Source organism: Rattus norvegicus, chromosome 14 (assembly GCF_036323735.1).
Source record: "Rattus norvegicus strain BN/NHsdMcwi chromosome 14, GRCr8, whole genome shotgun sequence".
In the NCBI taxonomy this organism is placed as follows: Eukaryota; Metazoa; Chordata; class Mammalia; order Rodentia; family Muridae; genus Rattus; species Rattus norvegicus.
This window is the reverse complement of record NC_086032.1, coordinates 74,266,519-74,279,528: the sequence shown is the minus strand read 5'-3', so window position 1 is coordinate 74,279,528 and position 13,010 is coordinate 74,266,519.

The following is a 13,010-nucleotide window of genomic DNA, read 5'->3' as shown; positions in this document are numbered from 1 at the left end:
CTCTTTCTCCACATCCTCGCCAGCATCTGCTGTCACCTGAGTTTTTGATCTTAGCCATTCTCACTGGTGTGAGGTGAAATCTCAGGGTTGTTTTGATTTGCATTTCCCTTATGACTAAAGATGTTGAACATTTCTTTAGGTGTTTCTCAGCCATTCGGCATTCCTCAGCTGTGAACTCTTTGTTTAGCTCTGAACACCATTTTTTAATAGGGTTATTTGTCTCCCTGCGGTCTAACTTCTTGAGTTCTTTGTATATTTTGGATATAAGGCCTCTATCTGTTGTAGGATTGGTAAAGATCTTTTCCCAATCTGTTGGTTGCCGTTTTGTCCTAACCACAGTGTCCTTTGCCTTACAGAAGCTTTGCAGTTTTATGAGATCCCATTTGTCGATTCTTGATCTTAGAGCATAAGCCATTGGTGTTTTGTTCAGGAAATTTTTTCCAGTGCCCATGTGTTCCAGATGCTTCCCTAGTTTTTCTTCTATTAGTTTGAGTGTGTCTGGTTTGATGTGGAGGTCCTTGATCCACTTGGACTTAAGCTTTGTACAGGGTGATAAGGATGGATCGATCTGCATTCTTCTACATGTTGCCCTCCAGTTGAACCAGCACCATTTGCTGAAAATGCTATCTTTTTTCCATTGGATGGTTTTGGCTCCTTTGTCAAAAATCAAGTGACCATAGGTGTGTGGGTTCATTTCTGGGTCTTCAATTCTATTCCATTGGTCTATCTGTCTGTCTCTGTACCAATACCATGCAGTTTTTATCACTATTGCTCTGTAATACTGCTTGAGTTCAGGGATAGTGATTCCCCCTGAAGTCCTTTTATTGTTGAGGATAGCTTTAGCTATCCTGGGTTTTTTGTTATTCCAGATGAATTTGCAAATTGTTCTGTCTAACTCTTTGAAGAATTGGATTGGTATTTTGATGGGGATTGCATTGAATCTGTAGATTGCTTTTGGTAAAATGGCCATTTTTACTATATTAATCCTGCCAATCCATGAGCATGAGAGATCTTTCCATCTTCTGAGGTCTTCTTCAATTTCTTTCCTCAGTGTCTTGAAGTTCTTATTGTACAGATCTTTTACTTGCTTGGTTAAAGTCACACCGAGGTACTTTATATTATTTGGGTCTATTATGAAGGGTGTCGTTTCCCTAATTTCTTTCTCGGCTTGTTTCTCTTTTGTATAGAGGCAGGCAACTGATTTATTTGAGTTAATTTTATACCCAGCCACTTTGCTGAAGTTGTTTATCAGCTTTAGTAGTTCTCTGGTGGAACTTTTGGGATCACTTAAATATACTATCATGTCATCTGAAAATAGTGATATTTTGACCTCTTCTTTTCCGATCTGTATCCCCTTGATCTCCTTTTGTTGTCTGATTGCTCTGGCTAGAACTTCAAGAACTATATTGAATAAGTAGGGAGAGAGTGGGCAGCCTTGTCTAGTCCCTGATTTTAGTGGGATTGCTTCAAGTTTCTCTCCATTTAGTTTAATGTTAGCAACTGGTTTGCTGTATATGGCTTTTACTATGTTTAGGTATGGGCCTTGAATTCCTATTCTTTCCAGGACTTTTATCATGAAGGGGTGTTGAATTTTGTCAAATGCTTTCTCAGCATCTAATGAAATGATCATGTGGTTCTCTTCTTTCAGTTTGTTTATATAATGGATCACGTTGATGGTTTTCCGTATATTAAACCATCCCTGCCTGCCTGGGATGAAGCCTACTTCATCATGGTGGATGACTGTTTTGATGTGCTCTTGGATTCGGTTTGCCAGAATTTTATTGAGTATTTTTGCGTCGATATTCATAAGGGAAATTCGTCTGAAGTTCTCTTTCTTTGTTGTGTCTTTGTGTGGTTTAGGTATAAGAGTAATTGTGGCTTCGTAGAAGGAATTCGGTAGTGCTCCATCTGTTTCAATTTTGTGGAATAGTTTGGATAATATTGGTATGAGGTCTTCTATGAAGGTTTGATAGAATTCTGCACTAAACCCGTCTGGACCTGGGCTCTTTTTGGTTGGGAGACCTTTAATGACTGCTTCTATTTCCTTAGGAGTTATGGGGTTGTTTAACTGGTTTATCTGTTCCTGATTTAACTTCGATACCTGGTATCTGTCTAGGAAATTGTCCATTTCCTGAAGATTTTCAAGTTTTGCTGAATATAGGTTTTTATAGTAAGATCTGATGATATTTTGAATTTCCTCTGAATCTGTAGTTATGTCTCCCTTTTCATTTCTGATTTTGTTAATTTGGACGCACTCTCTGTGTCCTCTCGTTAGTCTGGCTAAGGGTTTATCTATCTTGTTGATTTTCTCAAAGAACCAACTTTTGGTTCTGTTGATTCTTTCTATGGTCTTTTTTGTTTCTACTTGGTTGATTTCCGCTCTGAGTTTGATTATTTCCTGCCTTCTACTCCTCCTGGGTGTATTTGCTTCTTTTTGTTCTAGAGCTTTTAGGTGTGCTGTCAAGCTGCTGACATATGTTCTTTCCTGTTTCTTTCTGCAGGCCCTCAGCGCTATGAGTTTTCCTCTTAGCACAGCTTTCATTGTGTCCCATAAGTTTGGGTATGTTGTATCTTCATTTTCATAAATTCTAAAAAGTTTTTAATTTCTTTCTTTATTTCTTCCTTGACCAGGTTTTCATTGAGTAGAGCATTGTTCAATTTCCACGTATATGTGGGCATTCTTCCCTTATTGTTATTGAAGACCAGTTTTAGGCCGTGGTGGTCCGATAGCACGCATGGGATTATTTCTATCTTTCTATAGCTGTTGAGGCCCGTTTTTTGACCAATTATATGGTCAATTTTGGAGAAAGTACCATGAGGAGCTGAGAAGATGGTATATCCTTTTGCTTTAGGATGGAATGTTCTATAAATATCTGTTAAGTCCATTTGGCTCAAGACTTCTCTTAGTCTGTCGACATCACTGTTTAATTTCTGTTTCCATGATCTGTCCATTGATGAGAGTGGGGTGTTGAAATCTCCCACTATTATTGTGTGAGGTGCAATGTGTGTTTTGAGCTTTAGTAAGGTTTCTTTTACGTATGTAGGTTCCCATGTATTTGGGGCATAGATATTTAGGATTGAGAGTTCATCTTGGTGGATTTTTCCTTTGATGAATATGAAGTGTCCTTCCTTATCTTTTTTGATGACTTTTAGTTGGAAATTGATTTTATTTGATATTAGAATGGCTACTCCAGCTTGCTTCTTCTGACCATTTGCTTGGAAAGTTGTTTTCCAGCCTTTCACTCTGAGGTAGTGTCTGTCTTTGTCTCTGAGGTGTGTTTCCTGTAGGCAGCAGAATGCAGGGTCCTCGTTGTGTATCCAGTTTGTTAATCTATGTCTTTTTATTGGGGAGTTGAGGCCATTGATATTGAGAGATATTAAGGAATAGTGATTATTGCTTCCCGTTATATTCATATTTGGATGTGAGGTTATGTTTGTGTGCTTTCATTCTCTTTGTTTTGTTGCCAAGACGATTAGTTTCTTGCTTCTTCTAGGGTATAGCTTGCCTCCTTATGTTGGGCTTTACCATTTATTATCCTTTGTAGTGCTGGATTTTTAGAAAAATATTGTGTAAATTTGGTTTTGTCATGGAATATCTTGGTTTCTCCATCAATGTTAATTGAGAGTTTTGCTGGATACAGTAACCTGGGCTGGCAGTTGTGTTCTTTTAGGGTCTGTATGACATCAGTCCAGGATCTTCTGGCCTTCATAGTTTCTGGCGAGAAGTCTGGTGTGATTCTGATAGGTCTCCCTTTATATGTTACTTGACCTTTTTCCCTTACTGCTTTTAATATTCTTTCTTTATTTTGTGCGTTTGGTGTTTTGACAATTATGTGACGGGAGGTGTTTCTTTTCTGGTCCAATCTATTTGGAGTTCTGTAGGCTTCTTGTATGTCAATGGGTATCTCTTTTTTTAGGTTAGGGAAGTTTTCTTCTATGATTTTGTTGAAGATATTTACTGGTCCTTTGAGCTGGGAGTCTTCACTCTCCTCTATACCTATTATCCTTAGGTTTGATCTTCTCATTGAGTCCTGGATTTCCTGTATGTTTTGGACCAGTAGCTTTTTCCGCTTTACATTATCTTTGACAGTTGAGTCAATGATTTCTATGGAATCTTCTGCTCCTGAGATTCTCTCTTCCATCTCTTGTATTCTGTTGGTGAAGCTTGTATCTACAGCTCCTTGTCTCTTCTTTTGGTTTTCTATATCCATGGTTGTTTCCATGTGTTCTTTCTTGATTGCTTCTATTTCTATTTTTTATTCCTTCAACTGTTTGATTGTGTTTTCCTGGAATTCTTTCAGGGATTTTTGTGTCTCCTCTCTATGGGCTTCTACTTGTTTATTTATGTTTTCCTGGAATTCTTTCAGGGATTTTTGTGTCTCCTCTCTATGGGCTTCTACTTGTTTATTTATGTTTTCCTGGAATTCTTTCAGGGATTTTTGCGATTCTTTCAATCATTTTTGCGATTCCTCTCTGTAGGCTTCTACTTGTTCTCTAAGGGAGTTCTTCACGTCTTTCTTGAAGTCCTCCAGCATCATGATCAAAAATGATTTTGAAACTAGATCTTGCTTTTCTGGTGTGTTTGGATATTCCGTGTTTGTTTTGATGGGAGAATTGGGCTCCGATGGTGCCATGTAGTCTTGGTTTCTGTTGCTTGGGTTCCTGCGTTTGCCTCTCGCCATCAGATTATCTCTAGTGTTACTTTGTTCTGCTATTTCTGACAGTGGCTAGATTGTCCTATAAGCCTGTGTGTCAGGAGTGCTGTAGACCTGTTTTCCTCTCTTTCAGTCAGTTATGGGGACAGAGTGTTCTGCTTTCCGGCGTGTAGTTTTTCCTCTCTACAGGTCTTCAGCTGTTCCTGTGGGCCTGTGTCTTGAGTTCACCAGGCAGCTTTCTTGCAGCAGAAAAGTTGGTCTTACCTGTAGTCCCGAGGCTCAAGTTCGCTCGTGGGGTGCTGCCCAGGGGCTCTCTGCAGCGGCAGCAACCAGGAAGACCTGTGCCGCCCCTTCCGGGAGCTTCTGCACCAGGGTTCCAGATGGTCTTTGGCTTTTTCCTCTGGCGTCGGAGATGTGTGTGCAGAGAGCAGTCTCTTCTGGTTTCCCAGGCTTGTCTGCCTCTCTGAAGGTTCAGCTCTCCCTCCCACGGGATTTGGGTGCAGAGAGGAAGACATCTTTAATGTGAAATTACCTTTCAGGTAAGGTTTAAAGATGAAAAAAAGCCAATATTGCAAAGAACTGTGTATTTATGTTCCAAGAAATGGGAAATGTTTATACAATATCCAAACTTGAGCAAAAATAAATATGTTTAAAAAAAATGACCTGGTTACTGTATGTATAGAGATAAAATCAAATACCAAGTCTCTCGCACCCATTACCTAGTATGCAGTGTTCTGGGAAGTGTTCATGAACTAATGTTAAAGGAATCAGTGTGTAGTGTAAGGAGTTGACCTGTGAAAAAAATATGGTATACTAGCCAAGTGTAAAGGCATAGATGATTGATCTAATAACATCAGATCTGTAATGTGAGAGGCACTCAACAGATTTTTATGACTCCTTCTTCCCAACCACTGCCCTCGAACAACCTGCCTGCTCATTTTTGCTTACTCTACATTGGACTGTATTTTTCTGGAGGAAAAACTAAAGGCAGATGTAATTTTTTCAACAGTAAAATCTTCCTAACTCTACAAACAGGGGGTGTATAAATGATAAAATTTGCAATTTACGTCACAAACCGAAAAAGTAACTGATTCTCCTTTTGTTTTTAAGGATTCATGACATATACTTTCTTTGGACAAAATTGCTGCTTCAGTTAAGTACACAAATATATCCATTCAAAACATTAAATGATACTTGAATTGAGGCTATAATATTGATTAGGTGATGAAGTAATGAAACATCAAATCTCCCCTTAAAGTACCAGAATGTACTTCAATAGCCTATATAAATTGTGTTCATAGTAAACATAAAATATTGGTGTAATTAATCAGATATTCCACCACATGCACACATACATACTGACCCAGCATGATAGAGCAACATGTGCTAGGAATACATGGCCAATTTCTGCTTAGATTATAAATGTATTTCAATTATCAAATACAAATATATGTATATGATATATGTATATGATTCAGTCTTTACACATTAATTTTTTTCCTCCTGAATGTTCATAAAATTTAGAGCCTTGCAGCATGAGAACTTTTATTTTCATTTGCAGCAGCTACATTTTAAGAAGACAGACATAGTGGGACAAATTTGTAATACATATTCTAAAGGAGCAAGACAAGAAGATTCCAGATCTCTTTTGCTAGCCAGCCTTGCCAAAGGAAGACTTTCTCTTGAAATACAGTGGATAATTCCTGCAGAACAATGAGCAAAGTTATTGGTCTCTATAGGAACAGTCACTTATATGCAAATCTATATACAAAAATATGCAAATAATTTGGATGCAGGCCTAGTTCTTGTTAGTGTGTGGTAACTTTAGGAGGCTAACAATAATTGAAATAATTTAACTTATCTATTAAACAGTAAATTAAGACACGTTGGCCTGATGTACATTTTATTGATGTCTTCCTTGACAACCAATTATTCTTTTGACATGTAAAAGATACTTAGATTTCCTGACATTTCTTTCAGTGTACATAAAAGATGGGCTTTTCATAATTTACACCAACAATGTCTGCATGATAGACAATTTCACTAACATTGCTGTAATTTTCCACTATCAACAATATTAGCAGCATGTTTTAAAAGCTAATTTTGTCCCAGTTTGAGTCAGACTAAATAAGTATCCAATTATGTTGATATATTCTAAAATAAACATGTTTCTCAGGGACAGAAACCTTCAAGATGTCATTTTGTATTTCCTGGTAGAGAAATCAACATTACTGTTAATCGGATCTGGTAGCAGTATCAACTGGCACATCTGGTTCCACAAATCTGGTCCCACAAGTCCCTAGTCAAATTCTAGTTGTCCAAATGTCTGTTCTAGTTTGTCTTTCTACTCAACTGAATGGAGACAGAAATGCAAAGATCCTCACACATACTCCAACTGTGTACATATTACGGGGATCGCCCCCTTCTTTGGAAATGCTTGGAACAGTAAGATCCCTGGCCTTCACTATCATTCCTGGATATCTGAACTTGCCTTTAAATATATTATAATCTATTATACTCACCACATTCATAAGCATCTGACTAGGTATGGAACTATATGCAATTGCACACATGATGGTGAGGATCTGAGTTGTCTGAAAAATTTGCCATCATTCTATCGTCCCAGAGAATTATTATTGCAACCCCATTCTGGGCAGTGTTAATATTTCATTCTCCTCAACTTCACAGGTTTCACTTCTGAGGGAAGACCTCTTGGCTATCCTTTCATTATAAATTCTGTCCATGACTCTGTTCCTAAAATCTGGCAAACTAGAGTCATATTAAATTCCAAGCGCAGACATTAACGTAGAAACCGTCATGAATGATGGGCTACTATGCTATTAAACTGATGAAATGAAGAGAAAAATTAAAGTGAAAAAGTCTCTTTTATCAGGTCCTCCAGAAAAATGCTTCCGTTATTATAAAAAAGCAGGGGAGGTCTGCCATGGGACAGAAGGTGACGGCAAAGTGCTATAGAAAAGTGATTCAAAGAAATGGCTGAAACTGCCAGGGTGGTTTGCTACACAAAGCTTCAAACTCTAAGAGAGAACTCCTTCCATTTTCACAATACGTAATGCCTTTGGAATGTCTTTATAAAATAAGAACATTTTATTTTTCTAGTTTTAGAGGCCACTATAAAATAATTGCAAACCATTCAAAATATGAGAAAGAAAGCAAGTGCTTGCTATATTTTCATCACTCAAATGTAATTACCTTCATATTTACATAGATTCTTTGTATATAAAACATGCTTTATAGTCTATAACTTCTTTCAAAATATCAGAAAATAATTGTATGTACTGTGCATAAGGAACCTCAGCTAAATCATATGTCATTTAACTGTCTCAGCTAGACTTCCCTACCTTACCACAGTACCCACATTTTATCTAAAATGGAGAGAAAAATGAAACTCCTATTACTGCGAAGGAAATGAAGGTAGTAATCATCACGGAAGCTGAGACGTTTGCTCAGGGAAGCTCTGGGAAAACTAGTTGATTTCAAGCACTTACAACCATTCAGCAATTGAGTCAGATGATTAAAGGACATGGACATATATGTAATGTCTACAGTTAATCCCATTTAGTAATGTAAAGTTACAGATGGAATTATAAGAAATATAAATAAAATATTTATATCAGATAACTTCTCTTCCTGAAAAAAGCGACTATGATAAGCTACTTGTCTAAGGCCAGAGGTGTGTTTTGTGCATACTGAGACTGTCTTTGAAGGATGTCGTTGTCACTTGAACCCTGAACAAGAACACTGAAAATGGCTTTTCATTCACCAATCTACCAGGTCCCTTTGTTCCAACCACTTGGCCTTAAAGCACCACTCTTCCTCCTGTCTCCTCCATCTTCTCTGAACTCTGAGTCTTTTAATGGGGAACTTACTGGTTGGGGTGAGGGGAAATGCTGAACTAGCCCAAGCCCATCTTCTGCAGGCTTTATTCCTATGTTTAGCCAATCTGCAGATGCCTCTGTTCTTTCTCTGATCCTTGCAGTAGGGCGTGGCTAGGGAGAGCTGTTACCAAAAAGAGAAGCAGCACATTTCCCGTGGAATCCCAAGACATTGACTAGGCTGCCACAGTACAGTAGACACTGACTGACTCACCATACACATGAAATCAGTTCCTGAGAATAAAACAAACAATAAAAACACATGTGTGTACATACAACATACATGTATACACACATATGCACACATTAAGCAGATAATTGGAAGAATTTATATTAACCAAATAATTGATTGTTAATAGCAATTAATAATGAATTTAATGAACTAAACCATGTTACAAACCTGTGTTACAGAAAATAAATTATATTTACAAAGAAAAACATCCTTTTAAAAGTTAAATGCAGAGGCTGGAGAATTGGCTTTATGGCTTAAGAGCACTTACTATTTTTGCAGAGGCCTGGAATTTGGTTCCCACATCCAGCAACTTACAATTATTTTTAACTCCAATAGACACACACAGGCAAAACACTCAGAGGCATAAAATAGGATTGGAGTGGTAGAAATGATGTATTTTTTTCAATTAAGTAAAGAGTAAAAGTCAAATACAAAAGAAATGTAGAAAATGTGTTTAATAAAGGCCAAGATGAGTACTAGTCAAAGACAAAAGTAAGAAAGGTTTGCAGGAGGCAAATTGAAATTATTCTGTACGTTATTGTTTTCTGCATAGTTGTCTGAGTCTGCTTTAGCAAGGAAACTGCAAATATAAAAAGTGAAGGTTTGTACATAGTTCATTGAATTATATTTAGCCATATATGTCTACTTAAGATGTCAATTTAGAATGGTTTGGGACTTCATATTTCAAAAAACAGCATACATCAGGAAATCAATTGGTATGCAGTGCACAAAATTCTGTCATGCTATAGACATATAGGCAAAAACTAAGGCTCTGCACTGGAAGAGATACCCAATAATATTATTCACAGAGCAACAGGCATCTTAACTCATCTGGTGTTAAATAGGATGCTGACATAAATTAGAGCAGTTTCTTGGCTTATATTATACAACCTTTAAAAGCAATGTTCAGAAAGATTCATCCCTCGTGGTGAGGCTTCATATGATTCATGATGTGAAAAGCTGTTGATAAGAGAGTTAGATTGAGGGCTGAGAAGGAGAGTGCATGGTTAAAGTGTTCACTGGACAATGGTCCAGATGCGAGTTTAACTCCATGGAATTCATCCAAACTCTGGATGCCTAAAACAAGCACTTTTAATTCCAGTATTTCTACAGGTAGAGGAGAAGCTGAAACAGGAGAGTTCCAGGAAGCTTGCATGACGGTTACCCTTGACAAATGTAGTGGAGAAAATCAAACTGACTCTGTCTCAAAAAAGGTAAGTGATGACACCTAAGGTTGTTCTTTGATGGCCACATATGCACTGAACACATGCCCTCTTTCAGACATATAAATGCACATGAACATACACCCCTCTGCAAACTGAACATGCCCCCCATAAAACACACATTTTACCCACACGTGCATATCCAAAACCTACACAGAAATGCTCAAAGATATGGTACAATGTTCTTTTTACATTATTTATTGAGTGAAGCTAAAGAGGCTACTGAAAATGTACACTTTTGATTTCTAACCATACACTCCTTGATTCAGTAAACTCAAAGAAGGGTGAAGTAAGAATTCATACTTTGAATCAAAATTCTCAGGCAGTTCTGACACAGGTGACCTGTACACTCTCCTTGGGTGACACTGCTCTAGTTACTAGAATTAGAGAAGCAAATGTGGATTAAATGAACACCTGTACATATTTTATCTACAAATATTTTCAAAAACATGTATAATAAAGAATATATGACATATCATTAGATATCACATAGTCATATGTATCCGTGTCACTAAAGTAGCAAGTTCTCGTTTTCCAAAGACCTCCGTTCTCCTATTTTCTTAATGTTGTTATGTTTTTGCACTTCTTTTCAATTATGTTTTCTAACAGGCTGCATGGTTGTGGTGATCTATTCTTTTTCAATTTTAAGAAGATATTTAAGACAAAAATAGTCATTAAAAATATTTCTTCTTGTCTTCCCGTCTTTTTCTTTATCCGGGTAAGAAAATTATCTCACATTTATTTTACACCTACTCCCTCGACAGATACAACATGATGTCTAATTTCCAGATCTTTTTCTGTTGTTTAAATAGGAAAGTAGTAAGGCAATAAAAGGTATTCATATTTGTAAAGTGACCTTAAAAATCTAAGGGGATGATAGCATGCCTTGGAAGAAAAATAAATGAAAAGTATATAGTTTATGTCCCAAAAGTATGTCTGCTTCATGAGTAATCTACAGCATGGCCCCAGGGGCATATAAAGGAGAAGATCACTGTCATTGCAAGAGCACTGGGCCGACTTTGCAGAACTGTAGGCTTGCAGAGAAACAAAGTATTCAGTGACGTCAAATCCAGTGAAAGAAAGAAAGGAGTCTACATGATCCAAGTAAAAGGCAAGACAATCTCAAGTAGGCCTTTGATATCACTATTGCCAGTCCAATAACTGGGAGTGTCAGACTCACAGCACGAATGGCCGAAGTCTTAGATTCCGAAATCTCAGTGAAGTTATTTGTGCCACTCTCAAACCACTGCCTGAAACTCAACAAGTAGCTCCTACATTGTGTATGTGTGGTTTTCTTTGTGAAATATTGAGTGAAACTGTAGCCTCTGAGATAAAGAATTATTTAATGTAATATTTGACGCAAGACTACCCAACAGTAATTTCATTTTTAGTGCTTTGTTGGTTCTTTACTTGTTTATGGCATAGGAACTAAGAGCCTTCTAACAAGAAGTAAGACACACACACACACACACATTGTATACTTAAATGCACACACACTCAAACACAGAATGTTAGGTTGTTTCTTTCAAGATGATCACATGCACAACTATAGTTGAGGACAGACAACTGTAAGAGTCAAAAATTAAAGTACAGGGGGTTAAAAGCAGCAACTGTAGAAGCTGAGAAAATACAGTAACTGAGTAACTGCACTTGGGTCTGAGAAAAGAAACCATTCCTATGTATTAGGAAAAACAGTACTTTCTCAATGTTATAATGTGAACAGGAATTTGAGAAAATAAATAAATAAACCTCTTCAGACATCTCTCCTCCTGGAAAGAATTTCCTCAAATTCTTCCTTGCTTATGAGCAGCTTTCTACGAGAAGACTCCCATAGCACTGTTGGCTAATATATGATTGTCTTCCCAGGTTCAACATAAAAAGTATGACCAGTTCATACATTTATTGAATTAATCATATGTTGTTAGATGTGTTCTCTTGCTAGAGTGAACTTGGCTCAAAGGTCTTCTCATTCATACACAATTTTCTGGTCTGTAGTTGGTACACTGTTCAAACTCTTTGCATCCATCCAGGGGATTGAAGTTCCTCAGGAAGACATGGGCCAGCTAGTCATAGTGAATAAGGGAGATGTAAAAGAAATAAAGCAAGAGTAAGAGATGGGAGCATCACCTTTATTTTATTTTATTTTTACATTAATCATTTTATTCATTTAGACTTCAAATGAAATCCCCCTTCCCAGTTACTCCTTCACCAACCCCCATCTCATCCCCCTCCTCTTCCCCTTTAGCTGTTTGAGGGTGCTCCCCCACCCATTCACCCACTCCTGCCTGGCCCTTTTAGCACACCCCTATGCTGAGACATCAAGCCTCCCTTCCCTCCTATTAATGTCAGATAAGGCCATCCCCTGCTACATATGTATCTGGACACTTTTAAGTACCATGATCTCTCAGTCACATGCCATTGGTTTTGGAAGAATCGATGAGCGTCTGTCAGTATTAATGAAGACTGCAAGTATGTAGGACTTGCACACAGTCTAGCATTGGATGCAGAGAAGCCAAACCTTAGCTGATGCATGGGACAAAATCTTTCCAAAAGCTCATAGCTCAGTATGACTCCCATCTCAGTATTTTATCTATAATAAAGCCAAGTTTCTGTATGCTTGAGTAAGTGATATTATAATTGATTTGTAACTGTGGTGAATGCCATATTCCTTCTCAAGAGATATAGCCTGGACCTCAATTAAAATGTGGCAGAAAGATCAACAGACACGCTTGCAATTTAGCATCTTAATTTTGAGTGAATAAGCAGTTATACAGTTAGAGAATCCCTTGGATCTTCAGAAGAAATGTTACAGAAAGATAAATTATGTACTTTTTAAAAAAATCAACAACATTTTAATATAGGCAAATACTATGACAGAATGCCTAGCAGAAACAATTTAGAGGGAAAGGATGCATTCTGCTCGATGGTTTTGGGAATACACGGTCTGGAGAAGGAAATGTGGGAGGCAACTCACAACTGGAAACCTGAAGTAGCTTCAAAATCA